Below are 17,253 nucleotides of genomic sequence, written 5' to 3'. Positions count from 1 at the left end.
TCCTCTCCTTCAACTAAACTTGTTCATTCACTTTGTAAGTTTCATTTTTTTGTACTCCTTTTTATTTATTTATTTTTTATTTATTTATTTTCCCTGAGGCTGGGGTTAAGTGACTTGGCCAGGGTCACACAGCTAGGAATTGTTAAATGTCTGAGACCAGATTTGAACTCGAATCCTCCTGAATTCAAGGCTGGTGCTCTATCCACTGTGCCACTTAGCTGCCCCTGTACTCCTTTTTAGAATAGAATTATTTCCTTCACTGTCACCAATATACAAACTCCCTTTCTGTGTATTCTTCATTCCCATTGGTTCATGATCCTTATATTTGTTTAGGTTCTCTCTCTTCTCTTGAATTAAAACTTCCAGGGTTCTTATTTTTGTCTTTCTTTCAATTTTTATCATAATCATATAGAGCTTATCCTGTTAGCCTTATCTTTTCCATTATGATTCACTCTTAGATTAATTCTAATTTCTTCTTTCTTTCCTATTTGTCTCAATATTTCCTTCCTGGGTTTATGTCCTCCACTACCTCAGATACAAGTTATCCTCAGTTGTGCTAACCACCAAAGTCCTCCCCTCCTCCTAATAGGGAAGGATGAATAGTCCCATGACACTGATGCATTGTTGGTAGAGTTGTGAATGGATCCACCCATTCTAGAGAGCAATTTTGAACTATACTCAAAAAGTTATCAAACTGTGCATACCCTTTGATCCAGCAGTGTTACTACTGGACTTATATCCCAAAGAGATATTAAAGAAGGGAAAGGGACCCATATGGGCAAACATGTTTGTGGCAGCCCTTCTTGTAGTGGCCAGAAACTGGAAATTGAATGGATGCCCATCAATTGGAGAATGGCTGAATAAATTGTGGTATATAAATGTTATGGAATATTATTGTTCTGTAAGAAATGACCCACAGGATGAATACAGAGAGGCTTGCTGAGACTTACATGAACTGATGCTGAGTGAAATGAGCAGAACAAGGAGATCATTATACACTTCAACAACAATACTATATGATGATAAATTCTGATTGATGTGGCTCTCTTCAACAATGAGAGAATCCATATCAGTTCCAGTTGATCTGAAATGAACAAAACCAGATACACCCAGAGTAAGAACACTGGAAAATGACTATGGATCACAAGATGACATTTTCACTCTTTCTGTTATTGTTTACTTGCATTTTTATTTTTTCTTCTCAGGTTATTTTTACCTTCTTTCTAAATTCAATCTTTCTTGTGCAGCAAGATAACTGTATAATTGTGTATACATATATTGTATTTAACGTATACTTTAACATATTTAACATGTATGTAACATGACTTCTAGGGGATGGGGTAAATGGAAGTCGGGTCAAAGTTGAAAAATTACCCATGCATATGTATTGTATATAAAAAGCTATAATTAAAATTAAAAAAGAAAAAAAAGTATAAATCCCATGAACAATATCAGATGCAAAGTCTGCATCTCCCCTTGCAAGACATTCCTCTTTACACAAAAGAGTGTTTCTCAATACTATCCCATCTCATAACTTCCTCTCTCATTTCCTATTTCTCTATAAACTTTTTTCTTTTTGACATGCCTTTCCCTTATTGCTAACTTTTGATTGAATCAGTACCAAATTATTTCCCCCCCTTCTCTCTTCCCTCTCATGCCATTAAAACCATAAGTAGTTTCATATACATTATACATGTACAGTCATAAAAAAACATGTCCAATAGTATGAATAAAGAACACAAAAAAACCCAAACAACAAAAAACAACAAACTAAGAAATGCAATTTTTAAAAGTACACTTCAACCTTCATTCAGATCTTATCTTTTCTTTCTCTGTAAGTTAATAGTACTCTTTAAGATAAATCTTTCAGAATTCTCTTGATTCATTTTATTGTTGGGAATAATTAAGTCATTAACAGATGATCATCATATAATGTTGGTGTTATTGTGTATAATGTTCTTCTTGTTCTATTCATGATTTCATTTAAGTTTTTCCAGATTTTTCTGAAAGGCTTCTACTTATAATTTCTTATAGAAGAATATTATTTCATCACAATCAAACCACAAATTATTCTGGAATATATATATATATATATATATTCACTCAATTTCTAGTTCTTTGACACTACAAAAAGAGCTGTTATAAATATTTTTTACATATTAGTTATTTTCTTTGGAATGTAGATCTAGTTGTGATATTGCTGAGTCAAAGGGTGTGAGGGGTTTTGTAATCCTTTGTCCATAATTCCAAATTACTAGAATAGGTAAATCCATTCATAACTTCACCAATAATGCATGCATTCCTGTTTTCCAACATTCTTTCAAACATTTAGCATTTTCTTTTTCGGTCACATTAGCTAATTTGTCATTTTCTTTGTCCACAACATTAGCCAATCTCATAGGTTTGATGTGGTACCTCAAAATTGTTTTAATTTAACTAAAAGAAACATAGATCCAATACATATTGGACCATAAATAGCTGGAATTTATTTGACTTAAAACTACATATTTTTGTCCATCAAGCATTTAGCATTTAGGAATGATTTTTATTCTTATAAATTTGACTCAGTTTTCTACAGATTAGTGACATGAGAACTTTATGAGAGAAATTTACTATAAATGTTTTACAGATTTCATAAATAATTGTGTAGTTTCCTATATATTATTTCCTCCTTACCTAAGCCTTCATTCTCCTTTCACTCTATTTCTCCTCAAAAGTGTTTTGCTTCTGACTCCATCCTACCCCCATATGTTCTCCCTTCTACCAGACCTCCTCACTTTTATCTTCTTTCCCTCCTACTTCTCTATAGGATAAGATAGGTTTCTATATTAAACCAAGTTTGTATGCTACTCCTTCTTTGAGCCAATTCCAACGAGAGTTAAGATTTAAGGATTATATTCCATTTACTCCATCTTTTCTTCCATTGTAAGAGCACTTTTATACCTTCTTTATAAAAAATAATTTACTCTATTCTATTTCTATTTTCCCCTTCTTCCAGTGCATCTCTCTTTTTCATTCTAAAATTTTTTTAAATGTCCCGTTGTAGTCTATTCACTGTATTCTCTGTGTATGTATATATTTCTCCTAACTACTCTAATAATGAAAAAATTCTTAGAAGTTACAAGTATCATATCCCCATGTGAGAATTTAACCTATCTGAATCCCTTTTTCCCCACTGTTACCTTTTGGTACTTCTCCAGAGTCTTGTATTTGAAAGTTAAATTATCTATTCAATTCTCGTCTTTTCATCAAGAATTCTTGTAAGTCCTCCATTTCATTAAATTTCCATTTTCCCCTGCAGGATTATACTCAATTTTTCTGGAGAAATCTGTCTTGGTTGTAATCCTAATTTGTAATTTTGTAATGTAATTTGTCCATTGGAATTTCCAAAATCTCCAATTCTTTAATGGAGAACCTGCTATAACTTGTATTATATCTGTTATCCTAACTGTGGCTCCACAATTTTTTTGTGTTTTTTTTTTTCCTGGATGCTTGAAATATCTTCTCCTTGACCTAGGGGCTCTAGAATATGGTTATAATATATCTGGGACTTTTCATTTTGATATCTCTTTTAAGAAATTATTTCTGGATTCTTTGAATTTCTATTCTGGCACCAGGATATCAGAGAAGTTTTCTTTGAAAATTATTTTCTTTTTTAAAATTAATTAACTTATTCTTAATATGCATTGCTTTATGAATGATGTTGGGAGAGAAAAATCAGAACAAAAGGGAACAAAAACAGAACAAAAGAGGAGAGGGAAAAAAAACAGAAAAGAGAAGTGAACATAGCATGTATTGATTTACATTCAATCTCCATAGTTCTTTTTGGGGATGGAGATGGCATTTTCTCTCCAGTTTATTGACATTGTTTTGGATCACTGAACCACTGAGAAGAACCAAGTCTATTATAATTGATCGCACATTCTTGCTATGGTTGTGTACAATGTTTTACTGGTTCTCCTTGTTTCACTCAGCATCAGTTCATGTAAAAATGTTTAGGTCTTTCTAAAATCAGCTTGTTCATCATTTTTTTATAATTTCCATTACCTTCATATGCTATAACTTATTCAGCCATTCCCCAATTGATGGGTTATCCTTGATAATTTTTTGAAATATGATGTAAAGGCTCTTTTTTGATCATGGCTTTCATGTAGTACAGTGAATCTTATGTTATCTCACCTTACTCTATTTTCCAAGTCAGGTTTTTCCCCAAAATATAAAAAAATCACATTTTCTTCTATTTTTCCATGCTTTTGATTTGATTTTATTGTTTCTTCATGTCTCATGGGGTCACTGGCTTCCATTTGCTCAATTCCAATTTTTAAGGAATTATTTTCTTCATTGAGATTTTTTAACTCCTTTTCAATTTGACTAGTTTGCTTTGTAAGGAGTTTTATTCTTCAGTGAATTTTTGTACTTCTTGTTTCTATTTGGCCAATTCTATTACTGACCATTTCTCATACTCATTGAACTGCTTGCTTTATTTAAAAATCTCAATTTTCTACAATCAATAATATCTATTTTGTATATTATAATTGTCTTGACCTTGTTTTAAGATTTTACTATCTATTCCTAGTTACGAAAAGTATATTATTGCTTAATTACTAATTTTTATGACATGATCCACATGTGAATTTTTAATTTAATGTGGGATATAGCATAAAATTTTAGTCTAGTGCTATTTCATGCCAAATTGCTTTCCAATTTTGGTAATAAATATTATAAAATTAGGAATTTTTCCTAAGTAATTTATTCTTTCAAATTTATTAAATACTGGATTATAGTATTCTAGTATTACTGATTATTTCTAGTTATATGTTCCATGGTACTTTTTTATTATTTGCCACCATTTTAATACAACTATTTACCTTTTAGTTTTTAGTAAACTGGTTTGGTACTAGTTCATAATATAGTATGATGTCTTGAAATGCTAATCCATCTTCAGTATACATCTCAATTTCTCCCAAATGTATGCTATTATTATATTCTGCTCTGTAAAGTATTCCTCTGTTAGTTTAGAATAAAATTATAAATCAATTTTTATGCTATTACAACTTTTCTTATATTGACAAGACTCATATATGAGTAATGGATATTTTTAGTGATTTAATTTGTACTATATTTCTTCAATGACCAATTTGTAATTGAATCTATACAAGTATTTTATGTACATTGATAGAATGTCTCCAAAATATTTGGTACATTTTTAGTTAAATTTGAACGGGATTTTAAGATGTCTATACAGAAATACTATTAATTTGTGAGTTCATAACATAGTTTGGATTTTAGCTATTAATTCCTTTAGTTTCTTTACTTCTTAGGATTTTCTACACGACTAGTATTTTTTTAATAAATAGATGCAGTTTTGTGTTTGTCTTTGCCTATATTTGTGCTTTTATTTTCTATCTTTAATTTCTTAGATAGACCTTCCTATGTTCACATATCTTCCATCTCCTGCTACAAGTGAACTCTGAGGGGAGGAGCTCAGGGACCAGAAAGGATTAATAAATGGATTATTCCTTAGAATAATCAGGAGTATATATTTAAGACCGTCAGTAAGCATAATATGCAATAGAAATAAACTGCAACCTTTCCCAGTAAGATCAGGAGTGAAACAAGGTTGCCCACTATCACCATTACTATTCAATATAGTACTAGAAACGCTAGCCTCGGCAATAAGAGCCGAGAAAGAGATTCAAGGAATTAGAGTAGGAAATGAGGAAATTAAACTATCACTTTTTGCAGATGACATGATGGTATACTTAGAGAACCCCAAAGACTCTGCTAAAAAGCTACTAGAAATAATTCAAAATTTCAGCAAAGTGGCAGGATACAAAATAAATCCACATAAATCCTCGGCATTTTTATATATCACTAACAAAATGCAACAGCAAGAGATACAAAGAGAAATTCCATTCCAAACAAATGTTGAGAGTATAAAATATTTGGGAATCCATCTACCAAAGAAAAGTCAGGAATTATATGAGAAAAATTACAAAACACTTGCCACAAAAATAAAATCAGATTTAAATAATTGGAAAGACATTCAGTGCTCTTGGATAGGCCGAGCGAATATAATAAAGATGACAATACTCCCCAAACTAATCTATTTATTTAGTGCTATACCAATCAGACTCCCAAGAAACTATTTTAATGACCTAGAAAAAATAACAACAAAATTCATATGGAAGAATAAAAGGTCAAGAATTGCAAGGGAACTAATGAAAAAAAACTCAGAGGAAGGTGGTCTAAGTGTACCTGATCTAAAGCTATATTATATAGCAGCAGTCACCAAAACCATTTGGTATTGGCTAAGAAATAGACCGGTAGATCAGTGGAACAGATTAGATACAAAGGACAAAAAAGGGTACATCTATAGCAATCTAATCTTTGACAAACCCAAAGATTCCAACATTAGGGATAAAAATTCATTATTCGGAAAAAACTGTTGGGAAAACTGGAAATTAGTATGGCAGAAATTAGATATGGATCCACACTTAACACCATATACCAAGATAAGATCAAAATGGGTCCATGATTTAGGCATAAAGAGGGAGATAATAAATAGATTAGAGGAACAGAGGATAATCTACCTCTCAGACTTGTGGAGGAGGAAGGAATTTATGACCAGAGGAGAACTAGAGATCATTATTGATCACAAAATAGAAGATTTTGATTACATCAAACTAAAAAGTTTCTGTACAAATAATACTAATGCAAACAAGATTAGAAGGGAAGTAACAAATTGGGAAAATATTTTTAAAAACAAAGGTTCTGACAAAGGTCTCATTTCCAAAATATATAGAGAACTGACCATAATTTATAAGAAACTGAACCATTCTCCAATTGATAAATGGTCAAAGGATATGAACAGACAATTCTCAGAGGAAGAAATTGAAACTATATCCACTCACATGAAAGAGTGTTCCAAATCACTACTGATCAGAGAAATGCAAATTAAGACCACTCTGAGATACCACTACACACCTGTCAGATTGGCTAAGATGACAGGAACAAATAATGACAAATGTTGGAGGGGATGTCGGGAAATTGGGACACTAATACATTGCTGGTGGAGTTGTGAAAGAATCCAGCCATTCTGGAGAGCAATCTGGAATTATGCCCAAAAAGTTATCAAACTGTGCATACCCTTTGACCCAGCAGCGCTACTACTGGGATTATATCCCAAAGAAATACTAAAGAGCGGAAAGAGACATATATGTGCCAAAATGTTTGTGGCAGCTCTTTTTGTTGTAGCTAGAAACTGGAAGATGAACGGATGTCCATCGGTTGGAGAATGGTTGGGTAAATTGTGGTATATGAAGGTTATGGAATATTATTGCTCGGTAAGAAATGACCAGCAGGAGGAATATAGAGAGGCCTGGAGAGACTTAAATCAACTGATGCTGAGTGAAATGAGCAGAACCAGAAGATCACTGTACACTTCAACAACAATACTGTATGAGGATGTATTCTGATGGAAGTGGAAATCTTCAACATAAAGAAGATCCAACTCACTTCCAGTTGATCAATGATGGACAGAGGTAGCTACACCCAGAGAAGAAACACTGGGAGGGGAATGAAAATTGTTAGCACTAATATCTGTCTGCCCAGGTTGCATGTACCTTCGGATTCTAATGTTTATTGTGCAACAAGAAAATGATATTCACACACATGTATTGTACCTAGACTATATTGTAACACATGTAAAATGTATGGTATTGCCTGTCGTCGGGAGGAGGGAATAGAGGGAGGGGGGGTAATTTGGAAAAATGAATACAAGGGATAATATTATAAAATATATATATATATATATTAAAAAAATAAATAAATAAATAAATATTGGAAGGAAAAAAAAAAACAAAAAAAACCTGCAGATTACATAGTCACTCAGATAAAACATAAAGCTGCAATACTTGTATTTCAAGCCTTCTATGTTATGGCTTTCATTTGCCTTTTTAGCTTTATTTATTTATTTATTTTTATTGTTCTATGTAATTAACATTATGTTCCAGGGAAATTGTCTACTATTTGTCCCCATACTTAATATTGTATTTCCTACATCCTCTGCCTTTATAACATTCTCTAACTTCATCTCATAGATGCACAGATTTTAAGAGTTGGAAAGGCTGATAATACTACTTATAGGAATCCAAACAATTTCATACATGGCAAATGTTCATCCAGTCTCTCCCATAAGACTTTCCCTAACTCCTCAGGTCAACCTGTTGTAGTTTTAGGCAGCTTTATTAATGTTTTTCCCCCTGAATTCAAATTTAAATTTGTCCATTTGCAGTTTCCATCAATGGTATCTGATTCTGAAGTCTAAGACCAAGCAGAACAAGTCTGGTTTCTCAGACCAAGATTCATATATTGCCCTCTACCTCCATTAATCCCTCCATCTTTTGCTCTGGAAACTAATCAAATTAATAATATCATTGCTTCTGAGAAAAAAGCCATGACAAAGCCATCCCACCATTCTTGTAGCTTTCTAAACAAACTATGTTCCATGGTCATCATTGTACTGTATCAGTTTTCTTCTTTAAACACAGGTAGTACTTTATTTTTGCCTTTGTAGTCTTATAACTTAGCACTAACTCTGTACTTTATGATTTTATCATTTATTTATTCATGTATCCATTCATGATTGCCTCTTGTAAAAAGTTAGTGTATTGCTTGTTTCTTTAATCTTCTTATGGCATTCTGAGTATTCTTCATATTCTGCATTAGCTGTGGGCTAAAATAAAGTCTCTCCTAGTCTGCTTATAGTAACTTGAGTGTTCATGAGAAAGCTAAGTGCCCTATTACTCACATTTGTGGAAACTTTCATAATCTATAGTTATAGGGATGTGAAAGAAACTTGGGGTAAGAGGTAACAACATCTCTAAGTGAAGTATTGGACTACATTAACTCTGTCATTTCTTTCCTACAAGCTATACCTCTGAGTCTTATGAAACATAAGTTACCAATGCATAATAGTGTTCCTTTCTTTGCATTTCATTGGTATTACACATTTTATCCTGTTTTTTGTTATAGTATAACTATTAAATTTTAAACTCCATTGGGGCAGTTTTTTTTTTCCTAGAACTTTTGTTTCCCACAACATTCAACATAATGTTATGCATACGATAGTATGTAGTAAAATAAGGAAGGCAATGGGGAATAGATGGCTCAGTAGATACAGTGTGTACTGACCCTGGAGTCAAGGAGACCTGAGTTCAAATCTGGCCTATGTGATCCTGGACAAGTCACTTAAATCTGTTTGCCTTAATTCACTGGAAAGAATTGCAAACCACCCCAGTATATTTTCCAAGAAAACATGGATAATATTAACATCCTATGGCCCACAGTGTCAGCTGAAAGACTGATAACAACAATGACATAATATTCATAAGTACTAAATACAATAACTGATATGTAGTATTAATTATAATATAATGTTATTTATTGTACTACTACTAATAATAGCTGTTGTTATCATCTCTATTTCCAAAAAATGACTGATGTTTTTTTCTCCACAGAAAAATAACACTACTTTCTACTAAAACTCTGATTGGGATAAAATATTATTCTTGCTCATTTAAAAAAAAATCAGGTGGTGCAATTCTATATCTCATACACTGTGCCATTTGAAGGTTTTTAATGCCATTTTTCCTATTAGCTGAAAGCAATTAAATCTTTCATGACTTGGTAATAAAGTGTATTTTAGTTATCCAAGAAATGGTAATGAACCTGGAACAGCTATTCTGGTCACTGGGGTAAATATATTAGCAAGCTGACTGGTAAGGTGCCTTTTGGGTTCACTCAATTTAGTGACTAGTAATGAAACAATTTTAGTTCATCTCCTAAGTGGCAGTGGCCCCAAAAGTAAGACCACCCCATTCAAAAATTAGGGAAGTTCCTTTATGTTGTAAAACTGAGTAGATATTTCCATGGAAACAAGTTCTCAAAAAATATACGGAATCTTTTCCCCAGCCAAATGAAGAAGCATGTGAGACAATTCTTCTAATTCACCCCCTAAATTGAAACTAAGACTTCAGGGGAAGTAACCTTCTGGTCCCATAATATTTACCTATCGATCTTGCAAGTTAGAAAAAATACTTTAAAAATTAATTCATTCATTTATGGAAGGTTCCATCCATATACTAGAGGAGTGAGTCTAAATGGTGGAAGGGAATGAGAACAAAAGCCTGAATTCTTCTCTGAAGAAGTTTATGTTCTAATAAGAAAGTCACATTTAATAAAGCAAACAACTTTAAAAATGCACAAGGACAAATATAATTTAATGTAAAACTATAGTAAAGATGACAGGTAACATGAAAATTCAGAAACAGGGAACATTATTGTGAGATGAGTAATTCTTCAGTGAAGATTTTGAAGAGGCCATTATTTTTTTTTATTCATTTTTCCAAATTATCCCCTCCCTCCCTCCACTCCCTCCCCCCCCCAATGACAGGTAATCCCATACATTTTACATGTGTTACAATATAACCTAGATACAATATATGTGTGTAAATACCATTTTCTTGTTGCACATTAATTATTAGCTTCCGAAGGTATAAGTAACCTGGATAGATAGACAGTAGTGCTAACAATTTATATTCACTTCCCAGTGTTCCTTCTCTGGGTGTAGTTGTTTCTGTCCATCACTGATCAACTGGAAGTGAGTTGGATCTCCTTTATGTCTTTCTCTTTACTATCATATTGTGACCTCATAAGCTTCAATGGATTTAAATATCATTTCAAGCAAATACATTTGCATAAGTAGGCCTGATCTCAATTGGTCATTAATAGCTGTATGTCTTATACCAATTTAAGTTTCAAGATATTCAAAAGAGAACTAATTATTTTCCCCCAAGTACACATTTTTTCAGTATATTTCTATTTCTGTCAAGGTATTGAGAGTACTAGTTAATTGACAAGAATTTTAGAAGAACCTACTTTTTTTTTCAACCCCAGTGCCTAATTCTGAGAATTCAAAGATAGGCAAAGATAAACCTTGCTGTCAAGAAGTTTAAAATTAAATGGGAGAAAACATAAAATAACTATGTGTGAATTAGATATGTAAAGAACAAATTGAAATTACAAAAAGAAGACACTATACAATTATGGGAGATTAGGTAAAATTTTTTGTAAAATATTTGATTTTACTTGGGATTTAAAGTAACTCACAGAAGTCAAGATGTAGAAATGAAATGGAAGAGCATTATAGGCATTAAGTACAACCAGCAAAAAATCCGTCTAGAAACTGAGGTTCTTGTATGAGACCAGCATCACTGTATTATAGGCTACATGTTGGCAAATAAAATATAAGAAAACTAGGAATATAGGAGGGGAGTCAGGTTTTGAAGAGTTTTAGAGGTAAAATAGAGGGCTTTATCTTGATCCTGAAGGAAGTAGGGAGTCACTGGAGTTTATTGAATGGGAGGTAAGGGTGGTAAGGACAGACCCTTATTTTTGGAAGATAAATTTGATAGCTGATTGGAGATGGAACAGAGTTGGCTAAGACGCATTATGTGGAAACCAATGATTAGGCTAAAGCAACAGTCCGTATATCAGGTTAGGACCTTGCTACTAAGTTAGCTAAAGAATAAGATCAATATTGCTAAAATAGGTGACTAGGACAATGGGGAAGCTATCTCTTCTAACAAAGAAGTTTGGAAGGAAGAAGTGCTGTGGGGAAATTATGAATTCTATTTTGTATATATTAGGGAAGCAGTTAATAGACCTGAGGAGATTGAAGATAAATGAGGGAATGAAAAAGATAGAGGAGATAAACTGCTAAATTTCCTTGACAAAGAAATGGACCAATTTTTAATATGAGATGGAAAAAAGCTAAAGAAGGTATCTGGACAATGCAAAATTGGGAAAAGAGAATAGGGGATTAATAGTTTTAATGTTTTTAGTTAAATATAAAGCAAAATTATCAAGTGTGATGGTGGGAAGAGAGGATCCACATTGCTAGTCATTCATGTTCTTGATAGTTCACTCTTATTCACATCACACATGCAATCATTTATCAAACTTCTCATTTTAGTTTCCACATCTCTTAAATTTATCATCTTTTCTCTCATATCCTATACATAAATACCACCCTAGTTTAGACTTTCATTAACTTTCACCTGAATTACTGAAGTTTTGGCCCTTTTTGACATATTTCTGCCTGGTACAATCCATTCTACATACACATTTCAGGGCAATTTTCTAAAAGTGCAAATCATTTTATTTTCCGATAAGCTACAGAAGTTCACCAATAGTCTTACAACAAAATATAAATGGATTTATTTGAAATTCAAAATTCTTTTCAACCCCAGACTTCCATTTTACACATAATTCATTTTTTAAAATTCTCTATAGGCCAATCTGTGTTTCTGAATTTTTCTCAAATGTGGTATTCCACCTTTTACCTTTGTAGCTTCACATTGGATCACTTCCATGCTATGAATATATCCCATCCTCATTTCTGCTGTTCTGATTCCCCCAGTTTCTCATGTCTTTTCCCCTGAATTATCTTGTAATTATTTTATATACTACTTTATATGTGTATTTTCCTCCAAACTGAACATAAACTTCTTTAAGGCTAAAATTTCTTTACCTTTTTCTTTCCATCTTAAGCACTTTAATATAGTTCTGGCACAGTGTAGGAGTTTAATGAATGCTTGTTAGTTGTTGAATAATTGATTGATTGATTTTCTCTCAAGATTTTCTTCCTCTTTTTTATCCTAATATGTACTAACATGGGAGAAGACCCTTTTTTCCCACTGTCCCATCCCCCTAAATCTGAGTTAGGCTCACTTTTTTGCCTTCATTTATTCAAGAGGGAGGAGTTCTCCCTAAAAAGCAACAAAGTTGTCCTTAAGGTTATATTGTCCCCTATATCCCTTAATATAGCTTTCTAGTCCTCTAAGGCTATGAAAAGTCCCACCTAGATGGAGTCAGAGCTCCTCTGATTTTGCAGATATCTGAAGATCATTTAAGTCACTGCAAGTCACTATTCCTTGCCCTGATGACTAGATTGTATTTTCATGTAGAGAAAAGAAAGGGAGCAACCAATGAAGTTAAATGCCATGCTAACCTGATTACATGTCTTGACTGTATCAAGATAAAATAATTTTTTTCTTGATAGTTGTTCAATAACTTGCTAGTGTTTTATTTGAGAATGAAAAGTTTTTTCAGAATTAAGCCCACCTCTAATAATAAAATTACATAGCCCTCTGAAATTTAAAAGATACTTGGTATGTGAAGACTTCAGAAGCACATCCCATTAACAAATATGAATGAATTCATTAGTTCCAATCAGACATTAGATTTATATAGAGAGTCATTAATCATTCATATTTAATTTGCAGAACAAGGAGTCCTTGTTTGGGCTTCTTATAAACCCCTGCCAAAGATTACAGGAAAATCCACAAGGGAGATATGACTGTCTAGACCATTTGGACACTTGGAATTATCAATATATCAGCATTTCATACTTTAAGAATAGAATCATTGCTTTATGAAAGGTGAATTGCACTTATTTCTTCCATTTCCAACCAATTTGAACTGAGGTCCTGTTCTGTGTAGAGGACTGTGTTAATTTTTGGAGGAGGTACAAAGATTGCTGACAGTCCATGCCCTTCATAGATCTAACAGACCATTGTGGCCCATGGCATATAATAAAATAACTATAATGCAAAATTATATAGTTTATGTATTCTGTTATTGTTTCTGAATTGAGCAGAAGCAGATAAGTGGACAGTGGGCTGGGTGGCATTTGGGAAGTTAGTGTTCTTTTAATGACCTGAAGCTTTTTTTTTTCCCCTGAAATTCAGGCCCATAATTTTTACTAATGATATTTTTACATCAATAATATATGTCTGAATCTGATGGGGCATGACCATTTCTGAAAAACTAGAATTGAGAATCACCCAAAGGACAATAGAGAGGCACAGAGTGGATGAGAAGAGGCTGCAGCACTTTAAAAAGTAAGAGTTATGAAAGATAGATATAGATATAGATATAGATATATGTGTATATCTAGATAGAAATATCTTTCTGTCTGTCTCTCTATGTCTCTGTGTCTCTGTCTATGTCTCTCCCTGTGTCTTTGTCTCTCTTAGTCTCTTTCTTTCTCTGTCTCTCTGTCTCTCTCTCTCCTTTCTCTTGTCTCTGTCTCTCTACTTCTGCCTTTGCCTCTGTCTGTCTCTCTCTTTCATTTTGTCTTAATATTTCTCTGATCTTTCACTCCTTACCCATCCTTGACTCTACACAGAAACTCTACCCAATATATTATGGGACAGTTTCCTCTCTTAAACACACACACACACACACACACACACACACACACACACACACACACACTGTGGTAGATACAAAAATAGCTGAATTCTTAAAAAATAATTGATTGAATAGAAGGAAGAGAAAACACAAATTAGAGAATCAGGTTAAATTTAATAAGAAATTTTATAAGAATAAATGTAAAATCCTCAACTTGGGCATAAAAATTCAATTATTCACATATAAGACTAGCTGTTTCTAGGCATATTAAATGTGAAAAACAAACAAAAAAATGATTGGGATTTAATGGACAAAAAGCTCAAAATGATTCCAGAGTGTGAAATATTAATGAAAAAAATCTTATTTGCATTTTAAGCTATATTAAAAGAGAAAGAATCTAGGGTGAGGAATATGGTTACACATTTGTACTCAAAATTCTATCATCAAAGAGTTGAGACATTTGTGTGTATCTAGCTGACTATAAACTATATCAAGAAAGGAATAGGGGATGGGTTGAAAATGAATAATAAAGTTGAAGTTCATCAATATCTTACTTCTATCAAACCATGCCTAGAGTATTGAGATAAAGGACTATAAAATTGTGCATACTCTTTGATCCAGCAGTGTCTTTACCAGGTCTGCATCCCAAAGAGATCATAAAAAGGGAAAAGGGACCCACATGTGCAAAAATTTTGGCAAGTAGACCTTTATATAGTGATAAGGAACTGGGAGCTGAATGGATACCCATCAATTGAGGAATGTCTGAATAAGTTATGGTATATGAATGTTATGGAATATTATTTTTCTATAACTAATTATCAGCAGGCTGATTTCTGAATGTCCTAGACTTTCATGAACTGATGCTAAGTGAGCAGAACCAAAAGATTATTGTAAACAGCAACAAGATTATGTGAAGATCAACTGTGATGAACTTGGCTCTTTTCAACAATGAAGTGATTCAGACCAACTCCAATAGACTTATGATGGAGAGAGCCATCTTCAGCCAGAAAGAAGACTATGAGAACAGAATGTGGATCACAACATGGTATTTTCACCTTTTTTGTTATTTTTGTTTGCTTGTTTTTTTCTTTGTCATTTCTTTTTCTTTTGATATGATTTTTCTTGTGCAGCATGATGAATGTGGAAATATGTTTAGAAGAATTACACATGTTTACTTATATTGGATTGCTTGCTGTCTAGGAGAAGAAGGGAAAGGGAAAGGGAAAGGGAGGGAGAAAAATATGGAACCTAAGGTACTGCTAGGGTGACTGTTGAAAACTAACTTTGCAGGTATAAAAATAAAAATAATAAATAATAAATTAAATATAAACTATATTATATATAATATTATTTATTCTACATAATCTATACTATAATAATATATCATATGATATATATATATATGTATATATATATATATATATATATATAAGATAAAATAAATAATAAAATAAAAAAGCTATTATTAAAAATATATCTAATATTCAACTGGAAAAAATAAAAGTTCCCTGTTAACATTGTTAATGACATAGATAAAACACAGTACACCAGAATTGGGTGGATAATTGGTATTAGAATCAGAGATAATGCTATAAAAGAGTCGATAAAGGAATTAAGAAAATGTTTTGCTTATAGAATTCTTCAAGGAGACATTAGAACAATTTTCAAGTACTTGAAGGACTACTATGTGAAAGAGGTATTAGATTCTCTTTATCTTGGATGGCAGAAGTGGTTCCCATGGTAGATTCTTATGAGACAAAGATTTAGACCAAATGTAAATAAATGGTTTCTAATAACCAGAAGGTTCTCCAAATGGAATGGGCTGCTTTAGTAGATTGCATATCTCCACTCATTATAGGTCTATAAGCAGAAGCTGAATGAAGATTTGCTCAGGATACTGTGAAGGGCTTTTTGATGAAGTAAAGATTAAACTGGGCAGTCCCTGATGCCCCTTCCATCATTCTCAATCCAGAAGACTTAGAAGTAACATAATAGCTTTACTTCAAATATTGGAAGCATAGTTGTGTGAAAGAAGAATCAGACTTGTTCTGCTTATCCCCAGAGGACAGAACTCAGAGTGATATTTATTACTGTTCATTTAACACTTTATAGTATTCAGAGTAGTATCTCATTTGATCCTTTCAACAATCCCAAGAAATCAATATAATAGGGTTAAATATGTTTTTGTAGAAGATGAATCAGACTAGTTACTAGAAGATTTATTTATGAGCACACAAAGTTAGCTTCAGCCTCATTGCCTCATTGCATATGCCCCAGTGTTTCCCAGTGCAATGAGAAAAAGTTATAGAAAGGCAAGTTTAGTTTGGCAAATTGGGCAGATTTCCTAAGAATTGGAGCATACCAAATAAGCTCCCTGCAGAGGGAGTGTGTCTCTCGTCACTAGAGGCCTTAAAATGAAGTGTGGATGACTTCTTCTTAAGAATGTTATAATGGACATTCCTATTAAATGAATTGTTGTACTATATGATCTACTCCAGCCTTGGGATTTTGTACTTACAATATATAAAAAGTAAAGATAAAGAGCAAGATGGAGATATTATTTCAGGTATGAGCTACACAGACCAGGAAGTGGCACTCATATAGGATGTACTGCATTGATCCAACCATATTGACTAACACAGATATTATTGCACAATTACATAAAACTCTTAACCAAGACCCAGAACTTTCTTTTTTTTTCTTTTATTAAAAATAAGTTTTTTAATTGCTCTTTTTTGTTTTTTATTTCATTCATAGTTTTCCATAGTATCATTCTCTGTTATCTTTCCAAGAGAGTCATCCAATTTAATGAGTAATTTTTTTTAAAGTTGGGGTAAATCATCATAAATCATCACATTGGAAAAGTCTGAAAATGTATACTACATAATACTTGTGGACCTCTGAGCACTAATACAAGCTGGGAGAAGTCTTGTGGGTAAAGAGAATGTCTTTTCATATCTCTTCTTTTGAGCCACATACCCATAATTGTTTTTG

Source organism: Sminthopsis crassicaudata, chromosome 1 (assembly GCF_048593235.1).
Source record: "Sminthopsis crassicaudata isolate SCR6 chromosome 1, ASM4859323v1, whole genome shotgun sequence".
Taxonomy (NCBI): domain Eukaryota; kingdom Metazoa; phylum Chordata; class Mammalia; order Dasyuromorphia; family Dasyuridae; genus Sminthopsis; species Sminthopsis crassicaudata.
The sequence above is the reverse complement of the archived record's forward strand: the minus strand, read 5'-3'. Positions refer to the sequence as shown.